The 25,040-nt window shown below is 32.6% G+C and overlaps 1 non-coding gene and 1 pseudogene across 1 annotated transcript; one reads left to right on the top strand and one right to left on the bottom strand.

Annotated features, from left to right (window-relative positions):
• Nucleotides 1-7,890: 7,890 nt before the first annotated feature.
• LOC120595835 (5S ribosomal RNA) lies at nt 7,891-8,009 on the bottom strand. The gene has a single exon (XR_005651023.1). It is a non-coding gene; the product is annotated as a 5S ribosomal RNA (ribosomal RNA).
• A 9,200-nt stretch (nt 8,010-17,209) lies between these two features.
• Nucleotides 17,210-17,328, top strand: LOC120595856 (uncharacterized; annotated as a pseudogene).
• Nucleotides 17,329-25,040: the final 7,712 nt, after the last annotated feature.

Raw genomic sequence — 25,040 nt, forward strand, 5'->3', positions numbered from 1 at the left:
CTCTGCAAATTCTAATTAAATTGACATCTCTGAATTCTGATCTTTTTCTCCTCATCTCAGCGAAATTACTGAGAAATGTGTGATGTACTCTCACCTCTCTGCAGCTTGGCAATTGCCTCCAGTGAGTAACCCAGGGCTATCAAGCGATCATTTCATTTGCTTCCTCTTTTTCAGGAATTGTGGGCCTGCACTATCATTCTCTAATGTCTGAAAGGGTTATTTTGTATATTTTGTCTGATTTTCCATTTGTTTATGAAGGGAAAGAGAGTTCTATTATAGTTAATACTTCATGAATGGAAGTAGAAGCCCACAGCTTTCTTGAAACATTTTTTCCCAAACTTGGCTAGCGACACAGTATGACACTTAGTGACACTGTATGATACATAATGACACTAGGGCTTAGTGACACTGTTTTGCTTTACCTACTACCACACTGGTTGCCCTTTCTTAGTCTCCTTCTTGAATCTACCTCTTTTTCCAAACTCCTAAATATTGGATTAAACCTCTAACTTCTCCACATTTCTGTGTGTCCTCATTCTCTGGTTTGTCTCACAGTTTCATGGCCTTAAACACAACTCTACCATTTTGGTGTTTAATAAGACTTTTCACCTTAACTTGCCAAAAACCAAATCCATGCTTTGTCATCAAAACCTACTCTAGCTCAAGTTTCATCATAGAAAATGACCACCATTCTCTAGTTGCTAAGGTTAAACCTTGGAGTCATCCTTGACTCCCTTTCTTTAATATTTCACATCCAAGTAATCAGTAACTCTTGGGTATTTTACTTTTCAGATATATCCTGAATCCAGCTATTTCTCACCACTATAATCTCAATCACCTCATCATCTACATAGAACTCTGCCATACTCTCTTTTTTGGTAATTTGTTATTTTTAAAAATGTCTCTAAATTATCATTGTCATACAATGTTAAATTAGTTTTAGGTGTATAACATAGTTTTGACATTGATATATACCTTATGGAGTGATCACCACATTAAGTCTAGTACACAACTGGCAGCATACATAGTTTTACACTATTATTGACTATATTTCCTATGCTGTCCTTTATATCTCATGACTATTTTTTACTTCTTAATCAGTTTGTACTTCTAAATCTTAAGCAGTTTCTACTTCTTAATCTTTTTCATCTTTTTTGTGTCTATCCCTTCACCCTCTTCCCATCTGGTAACCATCAGTTTATTCTCTGTATCTATTTGTTCCTGTTTTTGTTTGTTTGTTCATTTATTTTGTTTTCTTTCTTAGATTCCACATATAAGTGAAATTATATCGTCTTTCTCAGTCTAACTTATTTCACTTAGTATAACACGTTGCAAATGGCAAAATTTCATTTTTCCTATGTCTGAATAATATTCTATTGCATATATGTACCATATCTTCTTTATCCAATCATCTATTGATGAACAGCTTGGCTATTTTCCCATCTTGGCTATTGTAAACAATGCTACAATGAACATAGAGATGCGTATATCTTTTCAAAATAGAGTTTGCATTTTCTTCAGTTAAATATCCAGAAGTAGAATTGCTGGGTCATATGGTAGTTCTACTTTAACGCATAGAACTCTGCCAGTATTTTAACTTGTCTCCCTGCTTTGATTTTTGCCCCCTCTAAAACTTATTCTTTATATATAATTCAGAATTATCCCTTTAACACATGACAGATGATGCCACTCGGCTGCTTAAACCTAAAACAGTTTCTATTTACATTTTGGAGAAAATAAAAAGTCCTACAAAGCCCTTGCTTTTTTTTTAAGTCCATCTCTAACTAGTCACTTTCCCCTTACTCATGTCACCAGAGTCACACTGATCTCCCTGCTGTTTCTTATGCAGTCATACATCCTCTGGCCTTAGTTCACTGTTATTTCTGTTTCTGCTACATGGAACATTATTTTCGTAGCTGTCATAATGGCTTTTGCTGCATTCAAGTTTCTGCTTAATTGTCACTTCTTCATAGAGGCATTTCATAACCCTCTTACCTATAATAAAAACTTCTGTCTCTCCCCATCTATTTATTCTTCTTAAATAACTATTTTAATTTTACTACCTAATATTATATTATCTACCGCTTATTTGTTTTTGTCCCTTACTACAGAACACAAGTCATAAGAGGGCAGAAATGTCATTTTTTTTCATAGTCGTAACCCTAGTGCCAAATATATAGCTAGTAAGTGTATCTTGGAGGAGAAAATAAATGGTAACTAAAATTTTGTAAGGCATCACCAGGTAGATTGTGACACCTGTTAGGAGAGACCACTCTGAGTATACCAGATCTAGATATTTCATGTCTTATAGTGATTTTTTTTAATTGAAAAAGAAAACGTTCAAATAGGACTTTGTCCTTGGAGTAATTCCCATTCTTTATTTTTGGATAAAAGAAATAAAATAGCTACCCATATCTTTCTCCAATTTCTTTCAGCTCTTTTCTCTTTCATTCCCAGATGAATTCACTGATAATCCTCTTCTGTAAGTTTCACTCATTCTAGTTTTTCAGTTAACTAACTTGTTACCCTTTATCATAACCTCCATCCCTACAACTGAGTTGTGAGATAGCTTGAAATGAAGTAATTATCCCAGTCCTGAATGTAAGCTGTCATGTTACAAATGTTAAATCTAGCATTGTTTCCTTTGTTGCCTATTAGACTTTGAATCTGAAAGGCAAACAGCCTGGGGAGACATGGAGTCCATACTCATACATGTTTCTTATGTCTAATCAATTCCCTGCTTGGAAACCTAGTCTTTTCTTCTGGGACTGGGTCCCGATTTAATATCTGAGAAAGCTCATGTCTTTTACCCTTCCCAGGGCCCATGCTTGATAGGATTTTTCCCAATATGGACATATTCCTGGAATAATCAATGCCTTCAAATAAAAGGTAAGAAGAATTGCCTATTGTTTAGAATTTCTGAAGACTTGCCATGAATGTCTGGTTGTATTTGTGTCCAAATTAAAAATGAGAACCTATGTTCACTTAAATTTTTACCTGTACTATATAGATGTTATTTTCCTTATCTTTGGGCTTTCTCAATCAAGATGATTCTTCTATAACCATTAACTTTTTGTACCAAGATTCCAATATGTCCATTTTTTTTTTCTGAAGTTCACCTTAGTGACATAGATCTCAAGTGTTTTTGATTAGTACTTAATTCAGTGCTAAGTAGTTTTTGTTTCGGTTGTAATTATTGAGACTTTTTTCCTTCCATTTTTACCATTTATATGACAGTTGAATTAGATAGGGACAGCTCTGCTTGCCACTTCTTAACTGCTTTGACAATTAAAGTCAATTCAGTTGCTTTAAGAAACATAGCTGTTGCCTGATGCACTTCACAATTTTACTTCACTCTTTCAAATTAAAAAGAATCATTAATTGCATTTTAGTATTATGTCTAATTATCAATTCAATAGCTATAAAGTTAAAATTTTTTGCTGGATTTCTACTTGCAAATTGGGTTTTCAAAATGTCCCTTGGAAAGAGAATATTCTTTGAGGTTAGAAACAAAATATTAGACAGAATTTTCCATATCTCCCCATTTTAACCCAATCTACACTGCTTTACCTACAATCTCATGACTTAATTCTTAACATGGAATATGTTGCCTAGATGACAGCTTTCAGTCATCAATCATTCTCCTTTGAAAAAGAAAATATAACAATTATTTTACACTGGATAATAAAACTTGCCCTCTAAGCAATTCAGTATTTGATTTCTATACCCTTCCTTATGTTGATATAACATGACAGATATTTTTCTGAAAGAAATTATTAAATAGTTATCTTTTGTCTATTGAATACTCAAAATATGTTAAATATAATAAAATAATTTTAAAAACATAAAAAGTAAATTCCTTACATTTTCTTAGTAGGACAGCCCCCTAAAATTATGAAGTTGATAAAATTTGTCTTTGGGGTCTCTCATTTTTGAATTGTCATGCTGCTTCTTACATGCTATTGCCCCATGCCAGTCCCTCTGATGATTCTGCCACCTTAGCCTGTTCTTATCTCGGCAACCAGCCTTCACATATTTTTTTTCTCCTTAACTGATCGTATTTCCAATGAGCACAAACATTTCTCAGTGAATTTTTACATATGTGTCAGATATTTGTTCTACTAATAATATTTACATTTGAATAAGGACTTTTCAGTATGGATTCTATATTAGACACAAGATCATATCTTGGTCCTATCATATCTGCCATTTTTCTGTATGAGCTGGAACAAGTCAATTAATTTTACCAAGCCTTAGTTTATACATTAAAAGCTACTTCCTGAGATTTTTGTAAGTATAAGATAAATTTATTAATAAAATGAGTAACACAGTGTTTGGAAAAATGTAGATGTTCATTATCTTTGCATTTCTTTGTCCTTTGCAAGTATATGGAGGACTTTATTGCCCTTCAAATTTAATAATTTCTCATTCACATTGTTTACCTTCATGAACTCTCTTTTCCATAGTCAATTATAAAAAGGATTTACATTTGCTGTATCTTGCTTCTTTTTTTTTTTTGTTTCAACATTAAGTCTTTGTTTAACTGCTAGGCTTCCTTCTTATTGGAAATATTAGGTGAAAGAGCTCATACTAAATGGAAAGGATAAAATACTTGATTTTTCTTTAAAGGCTTAAGGAAAACAAAATATTTTTGACTGTCAGTTTAGAGAACAAAGGATGACAGAGGCTACAACTGGGTTAAGAACTCTCGAATCATAGTTTCATGACCCGAATTTCCTGATACCTAGAAGATTTAAGTACCTTTGTTTTCAGGACACATGCTCTTCTTTGATCAGCTAAATTGGTTCATAATGAAAGTCTTTGCCCTGTTACAAGTGCATTTTTTCTTAGTTTATCTTTCGGTTGAAATCTCCCTGTGCTGTATAAGCCCATATATTTGCACTCCCTCTGGTACTATACTCATTGCTGGCAAATATGCTAGAAAATTCCATATAGTAGGTAAAAAAATTACAATCAATAAATGGTCATTTTACTCATAAACTGTATTGTCTTTTAATCGTAACCTCTCATCAAATTATTTAAGTATAGCTCCCTAGGGACAGGAAACTAATGGTGAATATATATTACTCAAAGCCTTGTCAACTAAATCATGATAATAATAATAAAATAGCTTAAAAACCTTCTTATTAAACATGCGGTATGTAAATCCTTATCTATTGAGCAAGAAAGTAGGCCACTTTCTGGGTTAAGATAAAAAGAAAGTAAAAATAAAAGATAGAAAGCGAGATAAAGTTTGAATAAGAAAATCTGAAAGCCCTGGTATGGTAAATGCAATTTCAAACTAGAAGTTATTTCCATAATAAGATTCATGTAAATACAAATATAAACATAGCTAGTTGTGCAAATCTCAAAATGCAGAGAGCACTGATAGGATTTTAAAGCATAATATACACAGATAAATGCATATATTTTCAATACAGGAAGTTTCTTTTTCTTAAGAAAATAAAAATTGAACTAGACAACTCATACCTCTTTTTACAAATTAGGTTTAGAAAACCATGCTCCTCACCACTATTATCCTCATGTAATGTTAGACATGATAGATTATTTTCTTTTACCAGGTATTATAATACACTGCCAGAGAACTGACTGTGCATACTCTTTTAGATTTCATCCTTTGGAAAAGAGAAGGATATCTTCTATGGTATTCTAGAGGACAGAAAAAGAGCAATAGATGAAAATGAAGTTATGAGCTCAAGAGAAGGAAAAATCTTCTTATAGTAATAAATGCCACTCAGCATATATTGTAAAACTCACTGCTTGCCACTGCAAGGGAGTCTAACAGAACCTGGTAACCAGGTATCAAATAGGTAGCTGACGTGACTTCAGTGTGCTTGGAAATTATAATAAATCATTTCTGAGCCTTTATTCATAATGAGCTTACATGACTCTGAGTGTAGCATTGATTTCTCAGGCTTAACTTTGAGCAAAATAAAGATAAGAACAAATTTAGGAGGGGATAACTAATTGAGATTCGTGTTTTTTGTAGACCTTACATTATCTGAAGGAAGATTCTATTCAGTCATATTCTCTGTCCATTTTGAACAGAGGATTCTAAATGGAATAGTGTTTTATAGTAGTGATCTGATGTAAGAATTAGAAAGGAAGAGGGAATAGGAGAGGTGGGGGAAAAAAGCAAAGTAATATACAAACATTTAGTTTCTTCTTTAAAATCCATAGTTATGTGATCGATACTTAGATGCTAAATGGTGTTAGAAATAAATTGTTGGGGCATGAGACTGACCATTAAAATATGAGAAAAAAAAACAGATTTGCACAGGGGGAGAAAGTTTTAAAATATAATGCATATGAAATATAACAGAAATGAAATAATATGTTTTTTTGCAAAATTTAAATTATGAAACATTTCAAAATCTGTACATGTTTGGAAAAAAATCAGCACTGTTTCCTATGAAGGAAGGACTGTTCTGATACGGAGACATTGAACCACTATGTATGTCTCACTAATTTGAGAGCTTTCAATGTGAGTAAATAAATATTGGCAAATGCACAAAGACTTGCCTTTTCCACTTCTCTAGGTTTCATTATCAATGCAAGCACTATTTTTAGTCTAGAAAAACCTTTCATTCATTCCAAAGGTAGTGCTTGTGAGTGCAACTGAGATTATAGTATTCAGTACAGCCTGCTGCCATGAATGAACTATTAAAAATGCTGACAAGTGATACGACCTATTCCACTGAAACAGAAAAGCTGTGAACCACAAAGTGCATACCTCTTGTGTCTGTGATATGCTTAGCATCAGACGAAATTTCCTTAAGTAATCTCAACTGTTTTCTCTTTCTCCAGTTTTTCTCTATATAGCATATAGATTTTGACAATTCCCTGTCATTATCTGGTCTTATTCTCTTCTCTATTAGCTATAGATAGCATAGCAGGCTGGCTGTCATTACTATATGAAACAATGCCAAAATTAATATGAGCTATGTGGGGTTAATTTACTAGCAAAAACATTATTTACTGTAGAACTGATTTGGTTTGTTTTATTCAGAGCTGAAGCCTATTAGTGTGTTATGCTGCTTTAAAGATTTTTAAAGAGATATTCAAAATATCCCGTACAACTAAAGAAAAAAAATGGACAATAGCAACATTTAAAGGTAATATTAAATATCCAGAGGGCTTAGCTATTATTGGATTCTTAGAAATAATTCTTAAAACATAAGTATTTTCATTATTCCCATTAACGAACTTGTTTTCTTGACTATAACACTAAAATATGAATCACATAAGAAAAAACTTTTAGGCTAAACCATCCGAGATTATCAATAACCAAATAATCAGATGATGATTTTTCAAAGAAATCAAGTAGAAGAGCCAATAGAAATTAAATAACCTGAGATGAAAAATTAAATTTTATGATAATAGTTATAAAATCTTGCCAAGTCATATAACCTCTGATCCTGAACCTTCTACCTTTATAAATCGAGGAAATTCTCCTCAGTATTCTCTAAATTCCCTAACATTGACTGTTTTGCTTATTTGAGGATTCAAACCAGTTACAAAAGTATAGAAGAGGAGTGATATGGACTTGGAATTTAAGTTGGCATTAAAGTAATTTTAAGTCAAATTGTGACATTGTTTCCCCCAAAGCTAAATTTAACTTATGGTGGATCATAATGCACACGATGTCCTGAATTAGAAAAGAGAATTTTCTCAGTTTCTTACTTATTCGTCCTCATCATTTGTTGAGTACATAGTTTATTTTATTTTATTATTTAATTTTCTATCTATCTATCTATCTATCTATCTATCTATCTATCTATCTATCTATCTATCTATCTGGTGAAGCAACCTTTGGTTGACCTCACAGATTGCAGCTTACAACCCCTTATTTTTTTAAATTATTTTTGATGCCTACAGCACCTGGTCTTCCTAGGTGGTCTCCCATCTAAGTACTAACCAGGCCCAACCCTGCTTAGCTTCCAAGATCAGACAGGATCGGGCTTGTTCAGGGTAGCATGGCCGTAGACTTAATTTTTTAATTTTCTTTTAAGTCATCCCCTCCCTTCTCCCAGAGTGAGGGGCCTCATTTATGATGATGGTCATCTCTGTAGGATGGAAGTGAATCCATAGAGTTTCTGGACAGCTAGGGTAAGTCTGCCTGGCTTTCTTTAACCTCTTTTTTTTAAAATTAATTAACTAATTAATTTATTATTTTTTTTTATGGTGACATTGGTTAATGAAATCTGATAAGTTTCAGCTGTACATTTTAACAGTAAGGCATATATATACTTTTACATTGTGTGTTCACCTCCCAGAGTTAGATTTCTTTCTGTCACCATATATTTGACCCCTTTTACCCCATCTACCTCTCCGCTCTACTCTGGTAACCACTAGTCTATTGTCCATGTCCATGAGTCTCTGTTTGTTTGTCCCATTCATTTGTTGCTTTTGGGTTTATATCCCACATATAAGTGATACGTGATTTTAATTTTTTCTGTCTAGCTTATTTCACTTAGCATGATTATCTGGAGGTCCATCCATGTTGTCACAAATGGCAGTATTTCATCTCTTCTTATGGCTGAGTAATATTCCATTGTATATATGTTGGGTACATATTTTAAAAGGTATATCAGAGGATTAGAACGTGTCCCTAAACAGTGACTAAACTAAGATGGTGAGGGGACTTAATGCTATATATACACACTCACACACATACATACATACACACACACACACACACACATATATGTGTGTGTGTGTGTGTGTGTGTGTGTGTGTGTGTGTGTGTGTGTATAAGACTAATTAGAAACTGGAAATTTTTTGCCTGGAGAAAAGAAGACTTAATTATAGGTGATTCGAAACATTTGAGAGGTTGTCATGTGAAAGATATGTTAAACATATTTCATGTGATTGCAAGAGCAAAAATTAATGACAATAATTGGAAAAAAGAGAGAAGTAGTTTCAGGCTTAAACTATTGTCAATAATTAGAGCCACCAGCAAAATAAGTCTGAGTTTCTTTATATAATCCCGAGAGCTCACAGAATATATTTACAAAAAAAATTGTATGTTATCATGGTAGAATTGGTATATTACATATAGAATTAATGCAATGGAAGGGAAGAGAACTTGATGTCTTTGGGGTATCTTAAAGTGCTTAAATTCTATTTATCTACTGTCATTTTAATAATTTCCCAGTGGATATCTAAGTAAAGAGAACGCTTACATAATTGTGGACGGACAATTTTTATGGGGAAGGGGCATTTTATATTTAAATTGAAAAGCACTTTTTATAATTGCTAGATTGATCTGTTCTCAAGTTTAAATGTTTGTGACGCAGTGGCATTTATACTCTTTTATTCTTCATTACCTTCTCAAATGTCTCTATGTTGTGTCACTTTAATTATACTAAATGTTCTACTTGAGGAGTGCAAGCATCTCTATGTCTTTGTACAGACCACATAGAATCTAGTAAATTAGGTTCACAATAAGTATTTAGTATTCAGTTAATTAAGTATAGACCTAAAGGTTTTTTTAAATAAAATTATGAGTATCTCAGATTCCCACTAGAAAGACCTGTATATAAAGTAGAAGATTCTATAAGAGCTAAAAACTCATCAATGGTGATATATATTAGATAAAAACTTTATACTCTTTTTGATAAATATAGTGATGATGAAAACAGATTAAAGTATGATATTGAAGGTCAATGTACATTCTCCCTCTTGAGAAATAGTAGCATATTCAGGAAGTATATTAAGAAGACCCTGACACAATGTAGACTCAGACTGAGCAAAACTACACCTAATTGAATAGTATCACTATAGTTCATTATTTAATTATTAAAAAGTAAATAGACAATATTCTTTTATAATTGCAAGCATGATCTAATTAGAAATAGATTGACTGGTTCTGTTGTCAAGTTCATTACTTAAGTCAGATGAGGAGGTCACTATTAGATCATTTTACTAGCATCATTTGAAAAGTTTGACATTAATGGTTCCCAAAATTCTCATACAGGCTCTATGTTATACAGATCTAAAAGGCCATAGAGAACTTGGGCCTTTATAGCTACAAGGTAAGCAGGAAGAATCTGGGCACATTTATAGTTTATACATGGTATGCGAGTTTTAGGTACATAACATAACGGTACCTTTCTTTCCCACTTAACTTGAGAACAAACTGAGAAATAAGACAAAAGAAAAAGCCTGTGAAATCGAAAATATTATTTGTTACTAATAAAGCTTATAAGAGCAGCTCAAACATATTGTCAAAGTACTGTTCTAAGTGATGTACATAAATTAACTCATTTCATCCTCATAAAAGCCCTATGAAAGGCAATATTATTATCTTATTTTACATATAAACAAAACTGAACTAATGAGATATTCAATCATTTGACCAAGGTCAACTGCTCGTAACTTGCAGAACTCAGACCTGAACCATGGCACCAGGCTCCTTGCTCTTGACCATTATGCTTTACTCCTTTTCTAACTGACATGGAGAGAGTGCCTTCACTTGTGAGCAAGTCCTAATACTGAGTCCAGTTATGGATAGTCATCCATTCATCACCAAGAGCTCTGGGCTGGAGCAGAACTTACACCTGGGAAGAGACTGACCCTGGCAAAATTTCAGAAAAAGGAAAGAGCTGAATACATGATGTAAATGGACAGCTTACTCTCAAGAGAAAGGATGGGAAACATGGGCCACATATGTCCATTTTATTTTTCCCAAATTACCAATCCAATTAACTTTCTCTTCCTCTATGGAGAAGAGAGTAAAAATATGGAGAGAAGAAAGGGTATTACATCACAGGTACTACCTCGACCTGGAAGAAAACATTAGTAATGAAGAAGTATTCTCTGCTCTCCCACCTCCCACTACCTTCTCCAGCCTTTTTGCTCTCTTAAATTGGACTGAATCTATGCTCAAGCACAGCCATGGGGAGGAGATCGACGATGCAACAGGACAAATTTGTTTCTACCTTGTTAAGGGAACTAATCACTGTATCTAAGGTACCCTCTTAAGACCACTGATGGGAATTTGAGATTTTGCCTGCAGAGGGCTCTGCAATAGATATGAACAATTCCAAATCAATGACTTCTGGGTCTATCCAGTCACCACTCAAACAAATCTTTTCCTTCTATAATCAGATATTTCTACCCAGGAGATTACCTCTCATTATTCAATATTTAAACAGTATTTAATTTGATTATCATCCTCATCCTTCTTGGCTTATGTTTAATATGGCTTATATTGCCTTTTTGTTTCCAAGATTCTGAAGTCCAAAAATTACTTAGACATGATGTTTCAGGCAAAGATAATATCTCTACAATTCCTTTCTTGAGCCTAACTAAAGAATATAATTTTGGACAGCTGACCCATTGCAGTAGATTATGCTGGGCATCGGTGATTTAAAGCTGGGAACTCAGTAGTGCTCTGTTGCTCAAGAATTCAACGTTTAACGGTAGCAAATATTATTCTGTTCACCAATGCCTAAAAGGCCTGATTATGGAAAGCCTATCTTGTCCTTTAATAAATATTTGCTTCGACCATCTTTGCTTACTAAGATTTTTGTGCACCTGTAGCCTGCCAGCATCCAATGAGGTTTTTGCAAGGCCCATGAACATATGCTCTTGCCAATGCCTTTGAATTCAAGATCAAGCTGCAGTAACATATCTTAAAGTACAAGCTATTTGGCTCTACTTCTTCATTGACACTTTTACCTTTGCTGAAGCAGTATGGCCAAACTACCCCACCCTATCCAGCATCTGGAAAAGTCACGTGAACATTAATTAACATCAGATCAAGGTCCCCAGACTCTACACCATTATTGAGGAAAGCCCTTTCTGGTGAGGCCCTCAGCCTACAGCTCTGAAATTACACATTCTCAATTCTCCTGAACCTCGCAGACTCTACCTGTCTTGAGGCACTTTTGACTAGAAAAGGTAACTTAAGGTCCAAGCTCAGATGCCTTGCCTTTATAAAAAACAATAGTCACACACCTGGGATAAAGCCAACAGAAATATCAATTACTCACCAAAAAGAAAATCCTTCAGAGGCAAACACTAAAGCTAATGCAACATGGCCAAGTTGCAACAGTTAAAGGCCAAATGCCTGTCTATAAGAAGAGGTTATATGACTCAATATAATGTCTAAAAGTTGGTAAGATATAAAGCATATTAATTCTTTCTCTTTGAAAATAAAAAAAAAATATAGTAATTATGTTGTATATTATACCCCTTGAATTTATTGATCTTATAACTGGAAGTTTTTACCTTTTGACCCCTTTAATCCATTTCCCCCACCCACTCCCTACTGCCTCTGACAACCACCAGTCTATTCTCTATATCTATGAGGTTTTGTTTTTTTTAGATTCTACATATAAATGAGATCATACAATATTTGTCCTTTTTTGACTTATTTTACTTAGCATAATGCCCTCAAGTTCCATCCAGGTTGTCACTAATGGCAGACTTTCCTTATTTCTCATAGCCAAATAATGTTTTCTTTCTTTCTTTCTTTCTCTCTCTCTTTCTTTTTCTTTCTTTCTTTCTTCCTTCTTTCCTCTTTCTTTCTTCCTTCCTTCCTTCCTTCCTTCCTTCCTCTCTCTCTCTGTCTCTCTCTCTCAGTTTCTCTTTCTATCTCTGTCTTTCTCTGTGTTTCACATTTACTTTGTCCATTAGGTACTCAGTGGATGCTCAGATTGTTTCCATGTTTGACTATTGTAAATAATGTTGCAATGAACACGGGGGTTCAGACATCTTTTTGAGATAGCGACTTCATTTCCTTGCTGAATCACATGGTAGTTCCATTTTTAATTTTTAATTTTTTAATTTTTTGAACCTCCATACTGTTTTCCATAGTGGCTACACCAATTGACATTTTTACCGATAGTGCACAAGGGTTTCCTTTTCTCCATATCCTTGCTAGTGCTTGTTATCTCTTGTCTTTTTGATAACAGCCATTCTAACAAGTGTAGGGTAATATCTCAGTGTGCTTTGATTCGCATTTCTCTGATGATTAGTGATGCTGAGCACCACTTCATGTACCTGTTGGCCATTTCTTTCTTTTCTTAGGAAAAATTCAGTTCCTTTCTCCATTTTTAATTGATTTTTTTTTTCTATTGAGTTGTGTGAGTTCTTTATAGATTTTAGATATTAGCTCTTTATCAGATACACAATTTGCAAATATTAATTCCCTTTTGTTGGTTGACTTTTTATTTTGTCAATAGTTTCCTTTGATATTCAGAAGGTTTTTTTAGTTTGATGTAGTCCCAGTTATTAATTTTTGCTTTGTTGCTGTGCTTTTGGTGTCAAGTCCAAAAAATAAATATATCATTGGCAAGACTAATATCAAGTTTACCGCCTATATTTTCTTCTAGGAGTTTTATAATTTCAGGTCTTTAACCCATTTTTGTACTACTCTTGTGTGTCATATAAGATAGGGGTCCAGTTTCATATTTTTGCATGTGGCTGTCCAGTTTTCCCAACAACATTTATTGAAGAGACTATCCTTTCCCCATTGTATATTCTTGGCTTCCTTTGTTGTAAATTAGTGACCACATATGTTTGGATTTAATTCTTAAGAAGTCTCATTTTCTCCAATCACCTCAGAAGCCACAAACATTTCACATATGTTTTTCCTCAAAATTTTGTTTCCTGCTTATTTATCAGTATTCTGGGTTCATGCAACAGAATATAAACTTTTAATTTAACTTGTCATCTATGATTCAGGTCTTCTTTCCCTATAAATTCAACTTACAGCATGAGGAATACAGCATAATGCATGTCACTTGCAAGAAAAAGGTAGAGAAAGAAGATGAATTGCATATGCCCACATTCTCTTTCCAAACTCACTCAAGGAGCTTCTTCTATACAGAAGGAAATAGTAGAAAGATAAAAAAAAAGCATAATTCCCTGTAAGAAAATACTGTTAAAATCTAGCATGTAAAATAGTACTAAAGTTAGAGAAACAGAATCAATCAAGGAAGAAGAAAAAAAAAAAAAAAGGCACGGAATTGAATTTTCAAATATCTTTCATTACTCTCATTCCCTTTGTACAACTGGACTTTTGAAATGATTATTTTATCCCAGCTAGCTCTACAATTATTTTTAATTTGTATATTTAATTTTTTTCAATTATTTTTGACATACAATATTATATTAATTTCAGGTGTACAACACAGTGATTAGACATTTTACGTAATTTATCTGGATGAAGTGATTGTCCAGATAAATCTAATATCTATCTGATACCATACATAGTCATTACAATGCTACCATACATAATTATTCCCCATGCTATACTCTACATTCCCATGACTATTTTGTGACTACCAATTTGTACTTCTTAATGCCCTCCCTGCTTCACCAATCCCCCAACTCCCCAATATGACAACCATCAAAATGCTCTCTGTATCTATGAGCTTATTTTTGTTGTTTATTTGTTTATCTTGTCCTCTAGATTTCACATATGACATTTGTCTTTCTCTTCCTGACTTACTCCACTCAGCACAATGCCCTCCATGGTCCATCCAATGGCTATAATTTAAATTATGAGGGTAATCTAATAATAACCTTGTACACTATGAAGGTAACCAAGGAAAATGAAATCTTATTGTTTGTGAGCCAATTCCAGGCCTTGAGAGATATGTCTTTTTTCACCTCAAAAAGATGTAAATATGACAACAAAATAGAAAAACAACAAACAAACAAAACAAAGGGCCATATAAAGACTATGCAACTAAAAGATAATAGACATCATTAAATAATTTAAGGAGGGTCACATTTCTCCTAACATTTTATTATAAAAATTTTTAAACATTTAGAAAGGCTGACAGAATCGTACAATTATTGTTTAATAATCATTGAAATTTTGTCATATTTGTTTATACATATAACTAAATCACTTGAAAGTATATTTTAGACATCATGTCCGTAATCATCTCCTAAGAAATAAGACATTTTCCTATGTAACCACAACACCATTATTTCATCTAAGAAATTTGAAATGATTCCCCAAATTTTTTAGGTTTTTTATATTTACATAAAGATCTAATCATGGTTAACATAATGCATTAGGTTTTAGTCCTCTTTTTTCTTTAATTTAGAACAATTGCCCTTCTTTGTTCTATGACATTGACATTTGGCATAAGATGACTTTTAGACTACTCCACAACTAGATCAGTCTGTTTCCTAAGAGTAGTTTAGTTTATTTTCTATTCTCTCTATTTCCTGAAACCTGGAAATTAAGCCAACGAGAACATTCGCCAATCCAGAAAATGCACAAAAACTGGCATCTATTTCAGAGCACAGGTAAAGGAAATATGAACCCTGGTCAGCAACATTGCTCCCACACCTCTTCCAAAACTGAGAAACCTATGTGCCCTAGAAAAAGGAAGTCTGATGTGTGGTTGCAAGTGATCTTTTTCCAAATGGCTATCTAATTGTGCATATTTCATTTATTAAAAATTCCATATTTTCCTCAGTTGTTTGAAATGATGCTAAATCTTTCTTTGTACTACAATCTACTCTGGATTTTTTATTTTACTGCATTTGTCTGTTTATTCATATGCTAATATCACTTGGTTTTAAGTATAGTATAGTATAGTATAGTATAGTATAGTATAGTATAGTATAGTATAGTATAGCATAGCATAGTATAGTATAGTAAAGTGTGATTCAGTGTATTTTATATTTGCTACAGCCATATCTCCTTTGTTACCTTTTCTTCTACAGTATTTTCCTAACCATTATTGCTTATCTATTTTTTTCATATAAATTTTAGAATCAGATTGCTAGCTTCAGATTAAAAAGTACTTGTGGATATTTTTACTGAGTTTGTGACAAATTTATTTGTTAACTTTGGGAAAATTGACATTTTTATGATGTTGAGTTTTCTTATCCCAAAAATGTCTTTCAATTTGCTCAAAGGTGTTTGTGTGACTTTTCAAGAGTTTCTTAAAGTTCTCCACATGCAAGTTTTGTACATTTCTTATTAGGTTTATTTCTAACTATTTCATCTTTCTTTGCAATTGTAAATGAAGTCACCTCTTTATATTTTTTAATTATTAGTGTCTGTATATACAAATATTATTGATTTTTATATATTAGTTTTATGTCCTTCTACATGACTAAATTTTCTTACTATTTGCATTAAACTTCCTGGAGTTTTAGCATTAAATCTCCTGGGGTTTTCAGACATAAAATTATATCACCTTCAGTGAGATATTTAAAAACTTTCCATTTCAATTTTAATGCCTGTAATTGTTTTCTTACTTCCTTACAAAGTCTAATATTTTCAATGAGACATTAAAAACAAATAGAGATAGAAGCACTCTTTTCTTATTCCTGATTTTAGCAAGCAGGCCTCTAGTATTTCTTCACTGAGTAGGACACTGACTTTTGGAATGAGGTACATGTTTTATCATTTTAAGTAAATATCAATGATTATTTAATAATTTTGTTTGGATCAGAATAGATGTCTACTCTTGTTAAAGGCTTCTTCAGCATGTATGCAGGCAATCAAAGGTTTTCTTTATTCTTTTTATGTTTATTAATGTAGATTATTAGTGAATTTCCTAAAATCGAACCACCCTTACATTTGTGAAATAAGTCCCATTTGGTCATGATGTATTATTTTGTAATATGTTGCTGAATTCTATTCAATAATATTTTATTTAGGATATTTCTACCCATATTCATAAGTGTATTTGATAAAGAGATTTTTGGTGCAATTTTTATTAAGTATTTTTTTAAGAAGATATTTTCCATCCAATTTTCTGGAATAGTCTAAGAATATTAGAGTAATAGAGTCTCTGAAGCTCTGATAGAATTTTCTACTGAAAGAATCAAGGCCTATTATTCTTATGAATGGCTCATTGAAAACTTTCTGTGTTTTCATCTGGCATTTGGTTGTTTTAAACATTCTAGGTAGACTGAGGATGTTTGGTATATTATATTTCCCTGGAAAACTAATCATTTTTTGTAGGTTTTCAAATTCCTTTGCATAGAGTTACGCCAATAGTGTCTTATGATACTTTTATATATCTCCTCTTTCATTTCCATTTTGCATAATTGTTCTTGTTTTCCATTTAGAAAACGAAGTTAACTAGGGTTTTAGAATTGTCATCATTTCTTGAATGTGGTTCCATAACGTAGCAGTTAGCATGTCTGCTTTACATGCAGAAGGTCCTGAGTTCATGTCCCAGTGGACCCATGGTCCATGATCTACTGCCATGCTACCCTGAACAAGCCCAATCCTGTCTGATCTTGGAAGCTAAGCAGGCTCAAGCCTGGTTAGTACTTGGATGGGAGACCACCTAGGAAGATCAGGTGCTATAGGCATAAATAATAATTAAAAAAAAAAAAAAAAGAAAAAAAAATCGTCATCATTTCTTATTCTATTTTCTAATATTTATTTCTCTTCTTACTCATAATTTTTTCTGCTTTACACAATAGTCATTTTTTTCTAGTTAAGACAAATATTATACTCACTTATTTCCACTATTTAATTTTACTAATACACAAACATGATTTTGAATTATTCTCTTATCATTGCTTTAATTGTACCTCACAAATTTTGACATGTAGTACTTCTATTATCAATATTAGTATTATTTTTTAAGAAATTCTGACATTTTGGCATATAAGTCCCTTGAAACCCAAGAGTTATGTGAAAGAGAATTATAATATCAAAGAGGAATGTCTTTTTAATTAGTGCATAATTTCTGTTTATTAAAAATATTATTTGTTATTTACATTTTATGAAACTGACTGAAGTTTTATCTGTGATGTAATTTATGGTCAGTTTTTGGCAATGTTTCTTTTGCTTGAAAGGAAAATAAATCCACTGTAAGAAGGAAGTAATTGCTATATATTCTTGAGGCTTATCTTTGTTATTGTTGTCTAGGTTCTCTGTATTATTTTTTGTCCACTCAAACCACCTTAAATCAAGATTTATATATTAAAGTTTCATATGAGTAGTGTGATTTTGTCAATTTCTCTTTAAATGTTTTATATTTTAAGCTTTATAAAGGTGTTTGATTCGATATGTTCTGCATAGGTACTCATAACTGTTATACTGTTATTGTGAATGATATTCTTTAGCATCATAAAATAGCCTTCTTTTTTTTAAATTTCATGATTTTAGGACTGAATTCTATTTTGACAGTTATAAAGATTGCCATATCTGCTTTTTATGTTTGCACTCGCCTGTTCTATTTTGCTCATCTTTTATTCTTAGTCTTACTGAATCACTTTGTTTTATATATGATTTAGTTTTGTGAATAGTTCTTATAATGTCTTTCCATTAATAAATTATTAAATCTTATTTATATTTACTGTTAAAACTGATATGTTTGATCTTAGATCTATCATTTTTTTCTATATTTAACATTCTTATTATATTACAATTCTGCTTTTATTCTTTAGTATTTTTATTTTCCTTTATTGGATACTTAATAGTTTGTTTGTTTTAGTAGACATCATAAAAGTAATACCTTTATAAAAAGCTCTTGGTTTCTTTTCCTTGTTCATACTTCTACTATTTTGCTTTTTACCTTAAAAGATAGGTAGCTTTCACTCCTATGTATTACTTATGTAGGCTCAAAAAACTTACTTTACTTTTCCATTTCTCTCTAATGTATTTTTTCATTTCTCATTTTAAAGAGAATTTTCTTTGATTTATAGGTGACTGATATTTTCTAAATTCCCTATTTTTTTAAAGTAAAATAAGTTTACTTGACATGTTTTAGAGTTAACTGCTCTCAGGTTTTCAGTTAACATTTTTAGTATGTGAAACCAGGCATTCTGTTACTTAAAATGTATTTTCTTGGAGTGTATATAATTAAGTCCATTCCAAATTTTTTCAGTGGCTCCTTTTATACATATGTTATATCACTTTTGCCTGTGCTCTATACCTTCATTTTTTTTCTTTTGCCCATTTCTTTATTTTATTCTTGGTCTCAATTATTTCTCTCTTCCATATTCTTTATTGTACTTGAAATGATGTCTCTTCTATCTTAAATATCTTGCAATTTAATTTCTATCTTTGAAGTTATTTTACTTTTTTCAATTTCTCTTATTTTTCATTTTTGTGTCTGTTTATTTTGAAATGTCTGATTTCTGTTGTTCTTTCATATCTTTTTTGCATGTTTAATTAATATTTTGGAGTTATGTTTCAGTTCTTTTTTGTTAGGATGTTTTGATAATTATTTTCTCTTTTATTATAGTAGCTTTCTAGGGATGCTGTACCATTTTTTCTGTTCATGACAATGTATGTAGAGCAATAGCATGTATAGATGTTCATAGCTATCTTGTCATTATTTTAATCACTATCATCATCAGCATTTTCTCACTGAGAAGGAAGATTTTGGTTTCTTCAAGAGTGCATTATTTAATCTGTACAGTAAAATGCACTTATTTTAATAAATGGGAACTTTTGGAGAAAGTACTGTTATCTTCTGATTATTAAGTTATATCATGATTTAATCAACCCTTTTTTTAAAGCTATGTTCTTCTTTTCTTTTACCACCAAGACTCCAAGGGGTATTACATCTTTTAAGATGCCTCCTTCTCTCATATAATGGGTGGTTTATTCAACCATTACTTCTCATTCTACATATTTTCCAAAACATTTTTTAAAAGTCTTAAATCTAATGCTTCGCTCTACCTAGTGAAACACTTGTTTTCATCATTTCTTTACTAGGGTATATCTTCTTCTTTTGGGGCTGCAACTTAGATGATGCTTTCTGTGTTCTCCCTAAGTTAAGACTGACACAATCTCTACTTTTCTAAGGGCTCCAGAGATAAATTTACTCATCTCTGTGTTTATTTCCAAACCGACCTGTGAATTTGAAATTGGTAGTATTTTCAGTATCATTCTTGTGCTGCAAGTAATTGTGCTTGCTTTCCTTGTTAATCTGCATGGTTTATAGAGAATATTTGAAACAAATTATAATTTATCTGGCACAATTATCTTATTAAAATCAGGAAGTTACGAGATCATATATTTCACTAAATATATGTTTTTAAAATGAGGAGATAATATGATGAAACTGATTTTGCACCCTAAGTAAAATCAAAGGAAACTTGGATTTAAAAAAATAAAGTAATAGAATACACATTGAAGTGGATTCCTTGCAAAAAAATGTAAGGAATTCAATGTAATATCATAATTAAAACCCAAATTAAAATTAGTAAAGCACAGTATCAACATCGTAGAATATAAAATTAATGACTTAATAAAGTCTTGATAAATATTCCCATAACAAATATAAACAGTCAGGTTATAGACTGAAAATGTTTGCAAATATATCTAACAAAGAATTTTTATCTAGACTATATTACAAAGTCTCAAAATAAAAAAAAAAAACCACAAAAACAAATAGAACAATCTAATTAAGCAATTGGAAAAAAACTCAGCCATTTCACCAAAGAGGAAATATAAATAGCAAATAAGTACATGAAAAGATGTTAAACATTATTAGCCATTAGAGAAGACAAGAATTAAAAACACCATGAGCTATTATTAATTATCTATCAGAACAGTTAAAATAAAAACTAGCAATATCAGATGCTGGCAAGGATGCAGGGAGAAAATAATCTTTCATACACTGCTGGTAGGAATGTACAAAGGTTACAGCCACTCTGGAAAAGGGTTTGGTTGTTTCTCATAAAACTAAATGTACATGTATGATGTGACCATACAGGGCATTATGCTGAGTGAAAAATGCCAATCTCAAAAGGTTATATACTATAGAATTCCGTTTCTATAACATTCCCCCAAAATGAAAAAATGCAATAGAGATGAAGATCAGATCGATCATTGACAGGAATTAGAGATGGCAGGAGGTGAAGCAGAGTGAAATGTGACTATAAGGAGGAAGCTGGAGGGAGTTCCTTTGTGGTGAAGAGTTTTTTATCTTGACTGTGGTGATTTGGTTCACAAATTTAACAGATGTGACAAAACTATTGAATTCCACATGTATAAACAAACACTCAAATGAGTACATGTAGAAGCATACATACACAAATGAGTACCCATGAAATCTGAATAGGGTCTGTAGGTCATACCAATGTCAATTTCCTGGTTTTGATACTATATTATAATAATTTAGAATATTATCACTGGGAAACATTGAATGAAGGGTATATGGGACCACCCTACTATTTTTAAATCTTCCTGTGAGTCTATAATTATTTAAACACACGAGTATCAAACACACGAGTATCAAACAAAATCAAATTATGAATTAGAAAGTAATGAAAGAATAGAATGTGTTCGAGCATTGAATTCACTGAAGAGACTGGTGAAATATTGAAGCCTATCCAGAAATTGTTTAAATAAGAGGAATGACGGTTTATAAAAGTTTTGCTCAGTTTTTGCTCACATTTCAAAATTGTCTTTAAAATTAAAACATAAAATTAAACTTAGAATCAGAAAACAGCAATGTTGATTTCTTTGGGAATTTCTAAGCACACTGACAACAATTGTAACTACATATTCCAAATAAGATCTTCTCAAGAAGTTCTCTCCAGGTTAGGGAGTGGATGTCCAAGGTCAATCATGTCTTATGGCTGCCTCGTGTAGTAATATTTTTACTGTCAAAATATTAAGATTCAGGGAATTTTACCAACATTGTTACTTAAATCTCTCCCTTTCCATTAAATATTTACTTTGTCTTTCTTTGGAAACGTCAGGATTCTATATTGACTTTTACTACTACCTAAGCTTTACCTTTGTGAATGTTGCTGTACGTATTTAACCCATTTCCTCTTTGCCCCAAGAATACTTGCCAGTGGTGTTTGCAGCGGCGCCGTTTACTTCAGATAACTTGCATATTAAAGTCCTAACCTTAGCCTCAAAGTTTTCCATAAAATATCTCGCTTTTATTATTATTTTCACATCGCTCTAGTATATCAATAGTCTTTGGAAACAAATGACATCATTCTATTTATAGTTTTTAGTAGTGGTATTTCCATTTACAAAATATAGTAATTCTCGATGGCTGAAAATGTCAAATCCTAGAAAATGTAGCATTTCTATACGTGATGTTAAATTAACACTAGCAGTGAACTGCACTTTCCTTTTTCTAAATGAGAAAAGAATTAACTATATGATAAAAGTGGCAGCTTTCAAAAGCGAGTCTGAATCAGACTCCTTATTGTTCAAACGTAGATGTGCTGCACAATCAGCACATTTCTGGTAATAGTGCTGGGAATTTGAGTTGGACTACTGAGGGGTCTTTAAATGCCAACCTTGGGCCAATTGCTGTTTGATAGAGGGTATCAATCTTTTGAAAAGAACATTTCTCCCCACCCACACCTCTCTGAAGAAGAATTAACATCAGAAGAAAAAATATATTTTCTTAACTATATTTTACTTCTACAATGCATCAAACCAACCCAGAAGAAGAAAAATTTGGTACTTTTATCTTTTCACAGATAATAAAGGAAATCGAACAAAAAAATTAAAAATAATGAAACATCAGTCTGAATGTGTGTATGGGTAAAGTGTGGTGCTGGGCTGTGTGGATGGTCCAAAGATTTAAGAAGCCATGTCTGTTGCTTGAACCTAACACTGCTCTAAAAAAATAAAGTATATTAAAAAAATTTTTAAAAGATATGTTTGGCCTACCCAGGAGCAACTCTATATTACACACAAAGCAAGCCCGGCTTACAGTGGATAAAGAGAGCACCCGATATCGTCTGATGTTTGATCTGAGCATCTCGAAGATTCACGGTGGACCATTGGTTTGATGGTGTGGAGTTGCACACCCCTTTTCTTTTGGCAGTGACATACTCAGCATATTTTTTATTTCTTGTGTCTCAATGGTTATATGATTATGTTCTGTAGAAGGTAAAACATGATAAAAAAGGAACAAAACAGTTCTTTTAAAGGATGCATTGAGTTTTGTGACACCAAATTGTAAAGATTATATGTATACATATATGTATATATATTTTAAGCTGTATTATATATATTATTTTGGGTACTTAATATAAAAAAATACTCATGAAGTTGGTCACCTGAAGCTTACCTATCCACCATTGACTAATGTAGTCTGAGTTTACAGTCAGCTCATCCATTATAACATTTTGTCCCCCAAAGTAAGAGAAACACTAAGAGAAACTTTTTCTTTTCCTACTGAGAGCTTAGGTTGGTGAATAAAACAAAATCCATTACTGAAAGTTTTATTGCCGGAATCAGAAAAACAGTGAATAAGAAAATGAATATTTTATATTTCACCTGCCAAGAACTGAAATCCCAAATGACATAGCGTACCTAAATACAGTTATTATGCCCATATAGTATTTGGTCTGTAGCAATATAGCATTTATTAAAATGTTCAATTGTTAGTGTTAAAATTCATATAAAAATGCATATATTCCATATTCAAAGGCAGCTTCTTTGTATGAAGCCTGTTTTAAGAGAACTGTCAGTTTATGATGAGCTTAAATGTTCTGTGCTGTATATTGTTTTCTAAGCCACTGCAGGACACTGCGTTGATTTTAGCACAGAGTGATTTCCAGCTGTGTTATTCTGTGTACTGAATCTCCTAGTACCCAAGCATGGTTCAGGGTAGAATATTTTGTCCTGAGACCAAAGTGAAAAATATCTTCTACCGAGTATTGTTGGCTACAGGATTTTAAAACCAGGAGTGAATCAGACAAGTTTAAATTCATTTGGACATATTTTCTATAATATCACACAAGAACTTTTCCACCAGTCAATAAATCTACTCAAATACAGAAACTCTCTGCTCCAGGCTAACGAGTATGTTTATAGTGTCCAGAGCACTCCATACACATTTTGCCTTCTTTGCTGGAGATAGCCCCGCTACATGAAATGCTTCCCTTCTCTCCAATTGCCTTGCCCATTTAGTGACAGGCAGAAGTTTTCTCTCAAAGAGAATTACCTGCCAAAGAGGACACTGTTCTAAAACCCTAGGAGCTTGGGCTGTGTTTTTCCCAAGACTGATTGCCACAGACTTCATTCAGTGCCTCTGCCTAATAAGTCACAGATAATTTCCAGTACTATTTGATGCATAGTCAAATAGTAAAACTGCTTGCTTTACAGGTCAGTCAAGAGCCTCACTCAGCGCTGGAGCAGGGTTCCCATCTATAGCTAGTGCTTTATAATATACTTGGACCGATGTGATACATTGGCCTTCAAAATCCAAAGAGATCTCTTTGAGGAGTGTGCCTTCTTTATGATGTTAAGTGTAATAAGGTATAGCAGTTTTTCTTTCACTCTGGTGGCCTTATATCAAAATGCTATAAACCACTGATTTCCTCCATTCCCAGGAATGCCACACACAAAGCAGAATTCTGAATACTTTAATAGTTTTTCCCCAACCTTCTGTCAAGCATAGAGGTATCTGTTTATTCCTTTTCACTGGCGTCATGCCATCAATATAGTAGTTCATGGGGATGTTCTGTGATATGGCAAGATAATCTAAATTCTTGGAGATTAAATCATGAAAGAGAGCCAGAGAGTTGGTAAAGTCTTGAGATAAGACATTAATAGTGTTCTATCTCTGTCTGGTGAATGGAAACTTTTCTACTGTTCTCTGATAATTGCACAGGTTGGGGGAGGGGAAAATCAGCTTGATATCTGCATTCCAGAGGTAGAGCATGTATTGCTAACTCTAATAGAGAGACAACAAATAGAATAGCAATTGCAATTTGTTTACCCCCTGAGAAAATTTGTGAAATCCATTGTTCTTTTTCATTTTACTTATCTGTCTTACATATAATCAAAACAACAACAACAACAGCAACAATTAAATGGAATTGCGATAAGAATCATTAACCTAAATCTTTCGATGATTAAATGATGGCTCTAATCTTTGTTATTTCACTTAGAACATGGTTTTGATTTGTGTGCATTATTATCTCTTTGCTCCTTGATACCATATTATCACTGACACGGGGTTCAGGAGCCCATGTGGGAAGTCTTCTAGCAGCTTACTTCAACTATGTATTCAGCAATCAAAGAAATAACAAGAGCTTGGTTTTGCAGACTTTGTGAACCCATAGTTTATTGGACTTGG

Source organism: Pteropus medius, unplaced genomic scaffold (assembly GCF_902729225.1).
Source record: "Pteropus medius unplaced genomic scaffold, Ma_sr-lr_union100, whole genome shotgun sequence".
Classification (NCBI taxonomy): domain Eukaryota; kingdom Metazoa; phylum Chordata; class Mammalia; order Chiroptera; family Pteropodidae; genus Pteropus; species Pteropus medius.